This window comes from Rhincodon typus, chromosome 8 (genome assembly GCF_021869965.1).
Source record: "Rhincodon typus isolate 14 chromosome 8, sRhiTyp1.1, whole genome shotgun sequence".
Lineage (NCBI taxonomy): Eukaryota > Metazoa > Chordata > Chondrichthyes > Orectolobiformes > Rhincodontidae > Rhincodon > Rhincodon typus.
The window spans coordinates 33221303-33237079 of NC_063339.1; the positions used below are offsets into that span (position 1 = coordinate 33221303).

The 15777-nt window shown below is 39.6% G+C and overlaps 1 protein-coding gene and 1 long non-coding RNA gene across 3 annotated transcripts in view; one reads left to right on the top strand and one right to left on the bottom strand.

The window, feature by feature from the left end:
- LOC125483636 overlaps positions 1-2922 on the bottom strand; it is a 16593-nt gene extending 13671 nt beyond the window's left edge. Inside the window, exon 1 of the long non-coding RNA XR_007262571.1 lies at positions 2744-2922. This is a non-coding gene — a long non-coding RNA (uncharacterized LOC125483636). The remainder of the gene's footprint in view (positions 1-2743) is intronic.
- dync1h1 (dynein, cytoplasmic 1, heavy chain 1) overlaps positions 1-15777 on the top strand; it is a 136575-nt gene that overhangs the window by 17883 nt on the left and 102915 nt on the right. The gene's annotated exons all lie outside the window — the stretch shown is intronic.

A 15777-nucleotide genomic window follows, 5' to 3' on the forward strand; every position in this document is an offset into this window, starting at 1 on the left:
CCCCCCCCCCCTCATAAATTCACTGCACTACCAATGACTTTATGAACAATCTATTCCTTGCCCTCATTTCCTATATTACTTGTATTGTTGTTCACAATTACCCTTTTCCTTGGTTAACCTTCTCTTTTTGGGTGTGACTGCTCTTGCTATATTCAGTGTATAATATTTCTGATAACAAGCTATAATTTCTTAAATGCTTTATCCTCAAACAAACAGTCTCCTCATTTCGCACCCTGTCAAAATATACCTTTTGTCATTTAATATTCCTTGCCTTCCATCTTATCACAGACATTCTTTTGTTCTTCTCCACCCAAAATCCTACCTCTATTTCTGTACTCGCTTAAAACTTCTCTAATTCTTCTTTCCGATTCTGGGAATCAGACTTCAGGAAACATATGTTGTGTTCAGATGGGTATATCATTAATACACCAAAATCAGACATTGTGATTGGTTATGTAAGTAATTGCTTTGCAGGAAAAGGTAAATTTAAGAAAAGCTCACAAATCATCAACTGAAAGCCAATATATTTTTAAAGAAATAGAACGATAGAAAGAGGCCATTTGGCATAGTGTGTCTGTGCTACCGTAAAAAAAAGTTGCTCTTTCTTGCAGGTTACAATATTTCAGGTACAGATCCAGCCATTTTTTAAATGAGTTGAGAATTTCCGTAGCATAGAATGGTTTTTAGTTTTTAAAATATCTGTGACAGTGAGATATTTCTTACAAATCAGCAAGAGAATGGAAGCAGTGTATGTGATAGGGAAATGAAATTGACCTTACAAGATCACCGAAAACATACTGTTTATGGAATCTTGTGGTTTTAGTCTTTACTTAGTTTTATTTATCCAAATTAAATTTGACTACTATCACCAATCTGCTTCATAGACTATTAAACACTCTCAACTAGTATAACAGGACTCAATAATTTTGTATTATTGCATAATTTGAGTAACATAATTACTCTCAACTTTTCATACAGTAGTAATTAACACACACCATTACATTTCCTACATGGATGTGCCTTTTGAAATTAGTCTACATTAAGTTTTAGCTGCTATTCTTTAGCTTCTGAACATTGCCTCATGGCAGCAGTGTTAAATTATACACAAATAATATTGAAAAAATAATTCATTCTTGCAGGTATCTTTATGCTACATGGAATGGGACAGTCATTTTTTTTTCCCCCCCTTTTTCCCCATTGTTTTTACAGAAGGAGGCTATTTGAACCAACGTGTCTGTACGAGCTCCTGAAACAGCTATACAGCTAGTCCCACTCTCCAGCCCCATCTCCCTAGCCCTCTAACTCCATCACTTTCAAATATATATCTAGCTCTCTTTTGGAACCTCCTATGGAATCCGCCTCCACCACTCTCCCAGGCAGCGCATTCCAAATCCTAGCAGCTCTGAATAAAAAAAGTTTCTCCTCTCACTCCTAGCTCTCTTGCAGACAAATTTGAAATTGCGAACCCTAGTTACTGACATATCAACCAACGAAAACTGAATATCCTTCTTTAAACTGTGAAAATTGTTCATAACTTGAATACCTCAGTAAGGTCACCTCTTAATTTTCTCTATTGCAAGGAGAATACGCCTGATCTCTCTAACCTTCCCTTGTATCTAAAATCCGTCATTCCTGATATCATTCTAGCAAATCTCCTTTGAATGCCCTCCAGGGCTTCAACATCCTTCCTTAAATAAGGTGCCCAGAACTGAACACAAAACTCCAAATATGGTCTGACCGATGATTTGTAAAGGTGTAACATCACCTCCTTGCTTTTATAATCTATGCCTCTATTTATAAACCCAAGGCTGCAAAAGCCTTCTTATCAACTGTTTCAACTTGCCTAGCCACCTTTGGAGACTCATGCACGTTAACCCCAAGGTCCTTCTGCTCCTGTACTCATCTCAAAGATGTACCGTTGAGCCTGTATTGCCTCACTATGTTTGTTCTACCCAAATGCATTAACTCACATTTCTCTGCATTGAAATTCGCCTGATAGGTTTCTGACCATTTAGCCAACTTGTCAATCTCACTCTGACATCATTCATCCTCACAATTCACTATTCTTCCTAGTTTAGTATCATTTGTAAATTTACAGATTTTGCCTTCAACACCCACCTGCAATTCCAGCCTTAGCCTCTCTCCCACATAGGGGATATTCTTCCTGATTTTTATTGCTATTATTATTCCAGTATGCATCATATATCTCCTTTTACTTCCTTATTTTCTTATCAATATCCTTAGACATCCAGGGTACTGTAGCTTTTGATACCCTGTATTTCCTTTCATGGGGTATAATATCTAGGTTCCATCAAATGCATCTTTTTTCATCCACTGTTTTATCTACCAAAATGTGTTTCCAATCAATTGGCTCCAGTTCAGCATTTAGACCCCTAAAGTCTGCCCTTCTCCAGTCTGGGATGTTAATCATTGACTGATTTTTATATATCCTTTCCCAACTTAATATTGAACCTTATTATATTATGATCATTTCCCAAATGCTCCCCCCCAACTGTGATATCCTCCACTTAGACTGACTCACGTCAGGATTCTTCTTTAAATGAACTTTGATTTTGGCGTTCTACTTTTGAGGACCACATTTACTTTTGCAGACGTGAATGTTTCTGAAAGTGGGAGAACAATCAGTTTACGATTGCCAAAAGTAAACATGGATAATAAAAAGTAGGTAGACTAACTTAAATTGCAGAATGACAAAATTCATTCCTCATTATATGACACTTACTTCTTCATTAAAAAGCTTGCTAGTCTCTTTCTTTACAGGGTCTATAAGTTGAACCTGTCCTGCAGAGAAGCCCACAAGTAGGGAGACACTTTCTGCAGTAGCTGTCAAATGGTTGAAATCATGGCAGGTGGGCTGTGTTCCTTTGTAAATCCGCTTGTCTATAGGTTTACTTAAATCTGCAGCCTAAGAAAGAAAAAGGAATATCAATTATTTTTATTTATTTATTAGTCACTCAGGTATAAACAGACTTCAATGTATAGACTTTCTAAATTTCCAAATTTGAAAAACATTGGCATTCTAATTTTACTTCCAGAATATTACATACTTCAGCAACAAACAACATTAAAATTCCTCAAAACAAAAGCAAACTATGACAAAAATCTGAAATATCAGAGGACAGAATTAAAAACAGGTTAAAAGTTTCAGGTCAATGACATGATCTCGAATATTTCTAAATTTTGTTTCAATTCAACTTCTCTAACTCAAACGTGCTTCTAGGTAACAATTTTGGAAACAAAAAGATGAAATTCAGAAACTAGTGAAAATCACGAACAGTTATGTGGGTGAGGGAATGGGTGGGGAGAAAAGTTGATAATTGTTGAACAATTTTCTCTACTAATAACTTCTAAAAGTAATCTCATATAGCACAATAATTTTAAGATTGTTTAAATTTTATGGACTTTCATGATTTATACCTTCCCTCAAAACAAATAACTTGGAATCAAACCATATTGCCTTGTACAAACAAAATAACTTGCGTTTTCAATACTAGCTGCTTCATTTAAAAAAAAAGGCACAAGAACAAACTTCTGTATGTTTCTCTAACAATGTTTAGCCAAATAATAGGAAGCATTTATATCTACGGCATAGTAATGTGCCTAGAACTCAAACATTTGTTTCAAGGATCTCTGCTGAATGTCAAGTTCCAGGGATGCCCACTCAAACAATTCAAATTATGCTGAATAAGGTACAGTCTCAGACTGAAAAATATCAAATTTTTATTGAACAAAGTTACATAAAAATCAATACGTTTTAATTAATTTGTGCATTTGAATTTTACTGTGTTGTGTTTTCCTTCTCTTTCCCCTTTGATTATTTTTAATTTTTACTGTTACTAAGCTGTCACGTGCAGCCAACCTAAAGATTCTCTATCAGTATTACTAAATTTCCTACTGTTGCAAAGTTTGACATAGCATTTCTTGCTGCGTTCAAGAAATAATCAGAAAGTTGCTGTACAAAAAGTGAAGAATCAACTTAAAGAAATGCGAACAAAGTCCTTTAAAACTGTAATGATACTGCTGTAAAACAACTATAAAAGTATCAGACTTTGAATTTAAGATGCAAATAAGGTAAATGCCTACTTATTTTCTCCGAATAGAAGGGTTATTGTTTAAAAATTAAGATAAATGTCATTCAGGGCAATTTAGTGATCACATCAACAGATTGCACAGCTACCAGAAATTCTCTGATCTAGATCTCAAAAGATAAACACTTTGATATTCAACACATTGTATCAGTGTAAAGACACTGAAGTATTTACCAAAAGTACTTTGTACATTATCTAGAATAAAAAGGATCAATTTTATTCAATAAAAGGATAACAATCAAACGGTCCTAACAATTCAGATTCAAATAACCTTGCCCACCATCAAGAAAGTTTTGTTGATACTGTACCCAGTGTTCAATGCTAGGTATGTTGACTGCATAGAGGTATTTTGCTCCATTTCCACTTCGAGAGAGATGTAAAACAGTTCCACTTCACTGAAAAAAATCCTGCTTAAATCCTGGAACCAGCACATCATCCTAACCAGAATGGAAACTTATCAAAAGTAGTTGCAGAAACTCAGGAGAAGTTTAAAGGTAGACTCTCAAAATTATTCAATCCAAGAGGGAAACTAAATGACTTTTCATTGCAATGCAAAATATGCGCATTTTCAAAATTCATCTATTTATTGCACATACTAATTGAAGTCAAGAATCAACCTTATTGCCATAGGTCTGGAGTACACATAGGCCAGACTAAGGATAGAAGATTTCCTTTCTTAAAAAAGGGATTTTTTTTTCTCCCACATGACGCTGGCTTGACCAACATTTATTTACCCCAATTTACTTAAGAGTCAAGTACATTGCCGAGTTTGGAGTGACAAGTTGGCCAGATCAGGCAAGAATGACAGATTTTGTTCCCTAAACAAAAGTGACATGATCACAATTCGACAAGTTTGTTTTAAAGTTCAGATTTTTATTGAATTCAAATTTCACCATCTGTCATGGCACAACATCAGAAACGTATTGATTTTTATGTAACTTTGTTCAATAAAAATGTGATATTTTTTAGTCTGAGACTGTACCTTATTCGGCATAATTTGAATTGTTTGAGTGGGCATCCCTGAGGCTAGCTTTATATCCCATATCTTAGCCTCATTACAAAGTCAGACAGTGCAATGGTGAAATGGTAGAGTTGCCAGTCTAGCTGGATATCAAATGGACCAAAGGGGAATTTTCACTGAAATACTCATCACCTTGCAGCAGTTTCAAATAGAGCAGGCAATAAACACGAACTATAAACCATTGTCAAACCTAATTTTGGATTGTGTTGAAAAACATGGAGATACAAAAGATAAAAAAAGAGTTATGTTGCCATTATGTTAAAGTTGCTCCTTATTTCACCATAATTGGCAGGCTTTTCAAATTTTTAAAACTGTTTCAGCTCTGACATTTTGACTTGCAGCAAGCAAACGTAGATGATGGCTAGAATACTACTCTAAAGGTAGGACAGAAATTCACAGACCTGAAACTTTTAACAGATACTTCGTGCGAACGAAGATGGTTGCGTTTGAAGGTCAATCATGTTAGCACCAGGACATGCCCATAGGAACTCCTTGCTCCTTGGAGTGATGTCCTAGGCCCAAACATCTTCAGTTGCTTCAAAGATCCTCCCTATCCCCCCCCTCGGAAGGTCAGACCAGAGTGGGAAGAATAGCTGTTGATTGCAGAATGTTCAGCACCATCTGCAACTGTTTTGCTACTGAAGCAGTCTATGCCTAAATGCAGCAGGATCTGGACAACATTCAGACTTGGGCTGACAAGTGGCAAGTAACACTCATGTCATACAAGTGCCAGGCAAAGATCATAAAGGGGGCTCTGCTATAACACAGGTTCCTGCAAGGCGAACTGGCTATAACGCGATTCCATCGGTCCATAGAGGAGTACGCGCCAACATCAAAATTAACTGATGAAGGTCGCTACAACTTAGATCAAATTTTCAACTTGGATGAGACGGGTTTATACTGGAAGTGAATGCCATCAAGAACCGACATTTCAAATGAATGAAGCACACACTCCAGGCTTTAAGATGGCAAAGGATCGTATGACTGTGCTGCTGGATGCCAATGCCAATGCCAATGGAGAATTAAAGCTTAAGCTTGTGATGGTGTACCACTCTGCCAACCCACGAACCTTGAAAGGTTACCTTAAGTCTACTCTAGGCATCTAACTTAGGTCAAGCAAGAGAGGTTAGATGATCCGGCAATTTTTTTCTGACCTTATTGCTGACATTTTGGAAGATGTTTTTAGAAAGTATTGCAGGAAAAAAAATTTGTATTTCAAGATTCTCCTCATCCTGGATAATGTGCCAAGCTATCCTCCCACCATTGGTGAACTTTCTGCAAACATCAAAGCGCTATTTCTACACCCAAACACAATCTCTCTCCTTCAACCCATGGACTAGGATGCAACAGCAACGGTTAAAGCTTATTATTTAAGGCGCACATTTAAAAGGCTGATTGCGGCCACTGAGGGGGATAAGGACAGCGTTCTTCAATTTTGATAGGGCTTTAACATCAAGAACGCAATTGACATTATCGTGGAGGCCCAGGGTGAAATCAGATTGCATGCAGTTTGGCAGAAGCTTATCCCAGATTTTTTTCAAGATTTTAAAGGCTTTGATCCGTCAGCGAAGCTTCCAAGAATCAAAGAACATTGTGTTGATCTTGCAAAGCAAGTTGGATTTAAAGAAGTGGAGAGTGAGGATGTTAAAGAGCTGCTCGAGTCCCACAGTGAAGACCTCTCTACAGGTGATCTACAACAACTTGTCGCTGAGGGGGAAGTGAAAGCTGGAGATGAAGACAATGAAGTCTAGGATGCAGCACCACAAGAGCTTTCCACTTCTGTTTTGTCTTCTATCGTCAGGGAAATTGAGATGCAGTTGCCACGCAGAGGATAATGATCACAATGCAGAACGCAGCAAGGTAGCAGTTTATGGAATAAGATCTTCTTTGGCAGCCTCTGAACAGCTTCTTCACGAAAGAAGAAAAAAGGCAAAACAGCAAAAACTGGATGTCTTTTTTAAGTCAATCCCCAAGAAACAGTCTGAGGACAATGAACCACTGCCATCCACTTCTGGATTAACTACTTCTCGCCTGAACCCTGCAACCACAACGGCACCTGAAGGTGATAATGATGACCCACAGCTCATGCATTAACAACAGAGCAACCTCAAAACCTCGTTCCCCCATCAAGTCGTCTTGACATTTTTTCAAGGTGTTAAAATTTACTTTTATTTCATTATTAGATATGAATTACATATTTATTCAAACTGTGCTATCCTGTGTGTTAGGCTTTTGAGTGATTTCTGAGCGATTTTGAGCGATATTGTTTGATGGTCTGCCCCTAACCCTGCTTTTCCCATAGGCCCGTTATTTCTATAGCACAATTTTCCATAATGCAATATTGCACAGGAATGCAACTATAGCGTTATAGCAGACTCCCCTCTATCTAACAAGACAGAATCCAATTATTGTTCCATGATATTCAATGGCATGATCATTTCTGAATTCCCCACTATCAGTATCCTGGGGATTACCACTGAAGCTGAACTGGACCTGCTATATAAATATTGTGGCTACAACAGCAGATTGAAAGATACTTTCAAGATGCACTCCCTCCACTACCAATGCACAGTGTCAGCAATGTGTACCATCTACAAGATCGACCACAACAATCTAAGGCTCCTAAGCAAACACTTTGCAAATACATGAACTCTTCCACTTAGGAGGACAAAGCAGCAGGCACATCAGAACACCACTACTGTAAGGATCCCCGTCCAGTAAAACACCATGCATAGATAGAGGAGAAACATGACTCCTTTATTCCCTCTGCTTTCCCAATGGCTTCACCTTTGGCATCATCTACACCTTTAAATTACTATGACATACCAATCAAGAATCCAAAAATGCATCACTTCTTTTATGGCAAGCAAGCACAAAACTAACTTGGAATGCTCCTTTCATAACATGGTCCCCAGATTACAGAATTTAAGGTTATCCTGTATATCAGGGGTATAGATTTCAATAATAAAATCAGTCACATCATTTACAATTTAAACCAGGACAAATTCCAGAATACGAAAGCTGTTACATTTTCATAACTAGGGGATAAGCAAAGAAAAGAAAAGTACATAAATGGTACCACAAGTTGAATTATTAGAATAATTAGTTTACAAATTTAAACACCTAAATAAAATCATTCCATCCAAAGCATTGCATATTAGACAGGTCTTCAAAGATGATTACATCATTCAAACTCTTAACATTCTTCATATAAACTTGACACAATATAAGCAGTGGAAAATAATGTACAATAAAAAACAAAATTGCTGCTTTGTAGAATTTGCTTTCTACCTTTAAAAATCGTTTGGACATATGGAATAGTAAGTAAAAGAACTACATAAAACGCTTAACGTATACAGCAAACATTTTTAACCAGCACCTCATGAACCAGCACTCCTGATAAACTGGCAAAAATGATATACTTCAAAATACTGAAGTTTACTGCATCATTACGTTCAATTCTGCATTATTGCGTCCAATTGCTTTAGTTTTGTCAATTTATTTACTTCAATGTCAATATACTTGTTGCTCAATTGTATGGCCACTTGAAGCAACAATAGTCGATTTAATTTCGATTCAATTTCTCCTCAAATACCACAATGTCCAAGTAGTCAATTCGGGGTGCCACTAAGTTTTATTTAAGGCAAAGCTGCATATTATTGAAGTAATTTATGCTGTAAATAAAGTATAACAGTGATGTGTGTACACTCTACAGTACGTTTCTATTTCTTAGTGTGTGTTTTTACATTGATTATGTGGGCCTCTTGATGATCTTGAATGGAATATTTGATCAATTGACACACTCCTGGTCCCATAGGTGCCAGAGAATAAGTAGTTTACTATATTAACAGAAGCAAGCACAGAGTATTTTGAGGGAAAAAGGGTGGTCATTTTGAGAGACAGTTGAGGCCAAATGACAGTAGGCATTCAAACACAATATAAATTTTGGGTTTTCAACCAGTTATTCTTTCACATTTAAGATTATCAGTCACTGCTGTTCCTATAGCCTGTGATCCCCTTTATCTGGAGTACAAGTTTTACTAACCAACGTCTAGCTAAACGCCGAGTTTAGAAATTTTGCATTTGCTATTGATGTTCTCAGTGCTTAACAGGACTGACTATTCCTAAAAAAAGTGAAGCCTATATTTTTTATGCCAAAGTTAACTTGCTCTGTCTTATATCTACTTACACAACAGAATGAACATAAGGGAAATCTTCCCTTGTCACATACTATTGTGCACTCCTCCAATATTTTGGCAAGTAAATAGAATATTAAAAAAGTCAGAAAGTGAACAAACAACTCTAATGTGTCTCACTTTCTTCCACCTTAACTTCAGATCATTTTTATGAAGAAAAACATGAACTGTGTCATCCTATCCTGGGTACTGGAATAAATATACTAATTTGGCACTAGGACCACTTACGTCCAAGTGTACAACATCACATTTTCATCCCTGCCATAGCTCAACTGCTACCAATGCTTATACTGCAGGCCTCCAAACTTTAACCCTACCCTGTTTTGAGTCAAAATATGACCCTCTTCAGGACTGAAGAATCCGTTATGAATGCTAATCTGTTAACAAGGTAACCTGGGAATTCACCAATTGCCTTTCTTTAAACCTGCGTCCTGTTCCAGAAGAAATTAAAAACCTTAATTCCAAATTACTCCTTCTTGTCCAAGCTCTGCCAACATGGCTTACTATTGCAGGATTCTCTTCTTGAGACTAGCTCCATGTAAAACTCCAGACTGCAACCAGCTAAGTATGTTTGTTGAAAACATCAGACATGGTAATTTATCTTCACTGTGCGATTTGTAAGGAATGATATTATTAATATGTAAACATGCTTTAATATAAAAGCAAACATTAAGTGACATTCATATCCTAGGTTTGAAAATGGCTTTCAATTTGTTGAGATTTGGGAAATTTCAAACGAGAGCATGACCCAGAAATCATACTTCTGCTGAGTTTAAATTGAAATCAACTGGAAAAACCCTTCATAAAACTACAATAATCCAGGACACTGATGTTAAACAGACTCCGGAATAGTAGCCTGATCTGAGAGTCAGATTCTTCCTATTCAGTTCCAGATAATCCCACAAATCTACTTTCTATGAATACAACAATGCTTGGTGGAGGGCACTCAGAGTGCTCTGTGCTGATAAGCCACTGTCATAATGGTTCCCCTTGGTAAGTATCACTCGTTATAAGTTCTCTAGATACATGTAAGTGATTGTACCCTTGGAAGGGACATGTGCGCAGTTTATACTAAACCAACAAAAACACCATCTATGAGATTTCTCAGTACCTTAGCATGAATACTCAGAAGTTTTGTAAATGCATGACTGACCAGGCAAACAATTCAACTGAAGACGAAATACAACTAAACCACGGACATCTAATAATTAGGGTCACTTTAAGATCAAGCATATTCACTGATCTCTTAACGAAAATTGCAAGACATACATACACAGAACATACCATTTGTCCATTCAGAAAACAATGTCAAAAGATACAGAATAAAAAGGTATTTTCAAATTCTTAAGAAACGTCAATAGCATCCCCAAAATAAGTTAAGTTTTGTGTTTTCAATTTTCAAAATCTTACACTTGATAATGTGATTATGTTGAATATATACCAATGAACATTTGACTTCATTTGTATAGCTTACAGCCGTTCCTAAGTAAAAGATCAGCAATTCACAACAAAAAGTTGTATTTCCATGTTGTTGCACTGATATTAAAGCCAATATTTTGCATGTCAGCCTCAAATAGTCAAAGTTTTGTATAGTCATTCCATTCTTAAGACAGATTGAAAACTGATCCAAGCCACATAATTCAAATTTGTTGCTGTACACAAAACAATAAGCACCATTATAAAATTCAATAAAAAACTGAAGACGTTGGAAATACTCAGGTTATGTGGGGAAAGGCCAATGTCCTTGAATCAGAAGAAAAAAAAAAGTTAGAAAAGCTAGAGAGCAAGTACAGGCACAGGCAAAGAAACAATCACAACATTACTCCCATACACTACACATGAATCCAAGCAGTGGAGAGTTTGTCTCAATTCCCAGTGAATTCAACTTTTCTCTTTGATCACAGAGTCAGTGAAATGGTACATTGGTGTCAAGAACAATCACTCCCATCTTACCTCTTGTGTTCAGCTCTTAACTCCATGCTTCGATAAAGCTGAAGCAAGGTCTGAAGCTGTGTGGTCTTGTTGAAAGCCAAAAAGAGCATCAATGAGCAGGTTATGGTCTGCAAGTGCCATTTGATCACACTGTTGACAATACCTTCAATCACTTCACTAGTGACTGTGGAGATGACATCAGAACAGCAAATACATACAGTGTAACAGATTTAAAGTGTAGTAAATTACTGTTCTACCGAGGAATGCTTGGGCCATCAAAACTGGGATAAAAGGAAGGGCAGGTTTTACATCTCCTATACATGCAGGGGAACAGCACTGGATGGAAGATCAAGAGGTAAAAGAATAGTGGAATGAGTTTTGTTATGGAACACTCCTTTTAGAATGCTGACAAACAAAAGGGGTAAAGACTGTTTGGTGGTGGCATTAAGGCACTACTCAGGCCCCAACCCACAACACTTTCTCCAGTACATTGATGACATCATCAGTGCTGCTTTCCTCCCTAATCCAGAATTGGAAAAGTCCAATTTTGTTTCCAATTTCCACGCTACTCTCACCTTCACTGCTCCATCTCCAACTCCTCCTATCCCTTCGTCAACATCTGTTTCCATTTCTGGGGATAAGCTGGCCACCAATATCCATTTCAAACCCGCTGAAACCACAGTTACCTGGACTAAGTATCCTCACAGTAGACAAACAGGAGGCTGGAAGAACACAGCAAGCTAGGCAGCATCTGGAGAAAAGGAGCAGTCAACATTTCAGGTATTACCCTTCTTCAGGACTGGATGTGGGGGCAGGGGGAGCTGCAGATAAAGGGTAGGGGGAAGGGGGTGGAGGCGGAATGGTGGTGACAGTGGATACTGGTGGTAGGTACAACTTGGTTCGTTGATGGGAGGGATGAATCCGGTTGGTAGCTGGGAGGGTCAGAAGGTGGAATGGAAGGGAGGAAGTGGGGCTGGAAGGGGAGGCGGGGGATGGGTGGCAAGGTTATTTGAAATTTGAGAACTCAACGTTGAGTCCTCCAGGCTGTAGGGTGCCCAGGTGGAAGATAAGGTGCTATTGTTCAAATTTGCGTGCCGAGTCGCTCCGACACTGGAGGAGGCCGAGGATGGACGTGCCGGGGGTGGAGGGGTCATGAGGAGTTGAAATGGGCGGTGACCGGGAGGTTAGGTTGGCTGTTATGGACCAGGCGGAGATGCTCAGCGAAACGGTCACCTGGTCTAAGTTTGGTCTCATCGACAGAGAAGACCACAATGCAAGCACCGGATGCAATAGACTAGGTTGGAGGAGATGCAGGATCCTCACATCCCGCTTCTTTGAAGACTCCATTTCATTCTCCCAGATTCTCCATCTCTGCATTGTTTTGATGATGATAGCTTCCAGAAGAGAGCCTCCAAAATGTCCACCTTCTTCCTCAACTGAGGACTCCCCACCACCAGGGTTAACAGGGCCCTCAGCCATGTCCGATCCATCTCACACACTTTGGCCCTCACCCCTTCTCTTCCCTCCCACAACAGGGATACAGTTCCTTTGGTCCTCACTTACTGTCCCATCAGCATCCACGTCCAACTTAAAACTAAAAGACAGTCTGACAGGGTAGACATTCAGAAGATTTTTCATTTGAAATAATTCAAAACTCACATCATAATTACAAGATAACCACCAATAAACACAATAAAAGGAATTTAGGAAACATTTCTTTACCAAGACAATACATTAAGAACGCATAAAACTTGCCACTGGCCACTAAAGCTAACATTATAACTACATTTGAACAACATCTACACCACAGCAACAGCCCTTTCGATCAATAACTAATGTACACTAATGTTTATATTTCATATTATCCACCTTCTACTCTATTCCATAGAAGGTTATTAGGATGTTCTTCTACTCTTCCTGATCTTGTAACCCCTCTAATGTATCTATTCATTCAACTACTTGCAGTACTAAGTTCAAAATTTTAACCGTAATGTATTCTGTCCAAGACAATTCACTGCTGCTCCTTCTTGGGATAATTGAAAGCTATGCACCTTTCTTTCAGAGTTTAAATAAGAGAAATGTTAATGCTACATGCACATTGTCAGCATAGCAAGAGTTAAGTTGTTGACTGGCACTGTATGTGATGAGCTGTACAATGGAGTAGCAGGACTGGGTTCAAATCGCACCAGCTCCAGAGGTGTGTAATAACATTTCTCAACAGGTTGATTAGGAAACATCTGCAATAGGGCTGTCAATAAAGTCTAAAAAAAACGAAAGAACTGCGGATGCTGTAAATCAGGAACAAAAACAAAGCTGCTGGAAAAGCTCAGCAGTTCTGGCAGTATCTGTGAAGGGTCCGCTCACCCTTCCTCAGAACCGATGGTGGCTGGGCAAACGCCAGTTAATATGCAGAAAATAGGGAGGGGGATGGGGACCCATTGTCAATGAAGTCTTTCCAAAGGGAGAAAAAGAGAGTGCCTCGAGTTCTATTTCACCAACAGGAATAGACCTGAATTGTCATACACACTCAGTTTGCTGGCATCCAAATGCTACAAAAATGGTGTACAAGGTTCTTTTCAACAGTTTGAAAACTTACAAAATTGTACAATATTGCACAATACAGACTGTTAACGACCAGCTTTCAGGTGGACAGGATCATTGTTTGATATGCTTGTAGAGGATGCCACTGCCAACAAAGCTGCAGTCCCTCACTATTGCACTGGAGCACTGATGGACTGTGTGCCCTCGTCCAACCATCAGGATGAGCAAAAATCCCTATCATTTAGAGACAACAGTGTGGAGCTGCAGGAACACAGCAGTCCAGGCAGCATCAGCGGAGCAGGAAACTTGACGTTTTGGGTTGGGACCCTCCTCAGAAATGGGGGAGGGGGAAGGGTACTGGGGAATAAATAGAGAGACAAGGAGTGGGGCTGGGGAAGGTAGGTGGGATGGTGATAGATGAGTGCAGGTAGGGAGTGGTGGGGATTGGTCAGCGGGATGGGTGGGTGAATAGGTAGGAGAGAAGGTGGGCAGGTTGTGTCAGATCAAGGAGGAAGTACCTTTTCCACTGTTACACTGGCAATATCCCCCACCTTTTCCTTCGTTACATTGATGACTGGAATCGGCGCTGCCTCGTGCTCCCACGAGGAGCTTGAACAGTTCATCAACTTTATTAACACCCTTCACCCCAACCAGCTATCGTTCTCCGCCACTTCTGCCGCCTACAATCCAACCCCACAACCGAAGAGATACTTCCCTCCCCACCCCTAACTGCTTTTCGTAGGGACTGGGCTCTCTACGACTCCCTCATCTGCTCCACACTCCCCACTAACCCCACACCTGGCATCTTTCCCTGCAACCACAGGAAGTACTACACCTGCCCCTACACCACCTCCCTTATCTCCATTCAAGGCCCAAACCAAACCTTTCATATCAGACAGGTACAACAGACCTGTACAACAGTCAACTTGGTCTACTATATCCGTTACTCCCGGTGTAGCCTCCTCTACATCGGTGAGACCATTTCGTAGAGCATGTGCGCTCTGTATGCAACTAACGACAACACCTTCCGGTAGCCCCCCCCCCACTCCCTAGGTGACGTGTCCATCCTGGGCCTCCTCCAGTGTCACAATGACATCACCTGCAAACTGGAGGAGCAACACCTCATATTCTGCTTTGGGAGCCTACAGCCTGATGACCTAAACATGGAATTCACCAATTTTAAAAGCTCCCCACCCCTGGCCTCATCCCATGTCCAAGCCTCCCTCTCATCCCCACCTATTTGACCTGACACAACCTGTCCATCTTCTCTCTCACCTATTCACCCCACCCATCCCACTGACCAATCGCCATCACTCCCTACCTGAACTCACCTATCACCATCCCACCTATCTTCTCCAGCCTCACCCCTCCTCTCTATTTCCCAGCACCCTTCCCACTCCCCATTTCTGAAGGGTCCCCACCCAAAATGTCAACCTTCCTGCTCCTCTGATGCTGCCTGGCCTGCTGTGTTCCTCCAGCTCCACACCGTGTTGTCTCTGACTCCAGCATCTGTATTTCTTGCTATCCCTGTCATTTAGAATACTGGACCAAAATCCCTGGATTTTTAACAGAACCTTTAAAACCAAAAAAAAAATGCAGGTGGACTATGCTCTGGAATACACAATCACAGGCATAGCTGTCTGGAACTATGGTTCAGTTAGAAATCCTATTCATGCCTTAGCCCTAAAGGAACAATGAACTAGACCTAAGGCAACAACTTCAAACATCTTGGACCAAGGCATTCAACTTCAATTAATATTCATTCGCAGAAATTCTGGACATTCCACTTAAATCAAAACACATTTACATCTACTCTAAACTATCAGGAAGCCAATGCACCACAAAGGTGGCAACAGAAACATAATGCATAACATAGGTTGAAGAGGTATTGGGGTTGGAGGGGGGAGGGGGGGGTGTTGGTGAAGGAAGACAGAGAGAGAGAGAGAGAGAGAGAGAGAGAGAGAGAGAGAGAGAGAGA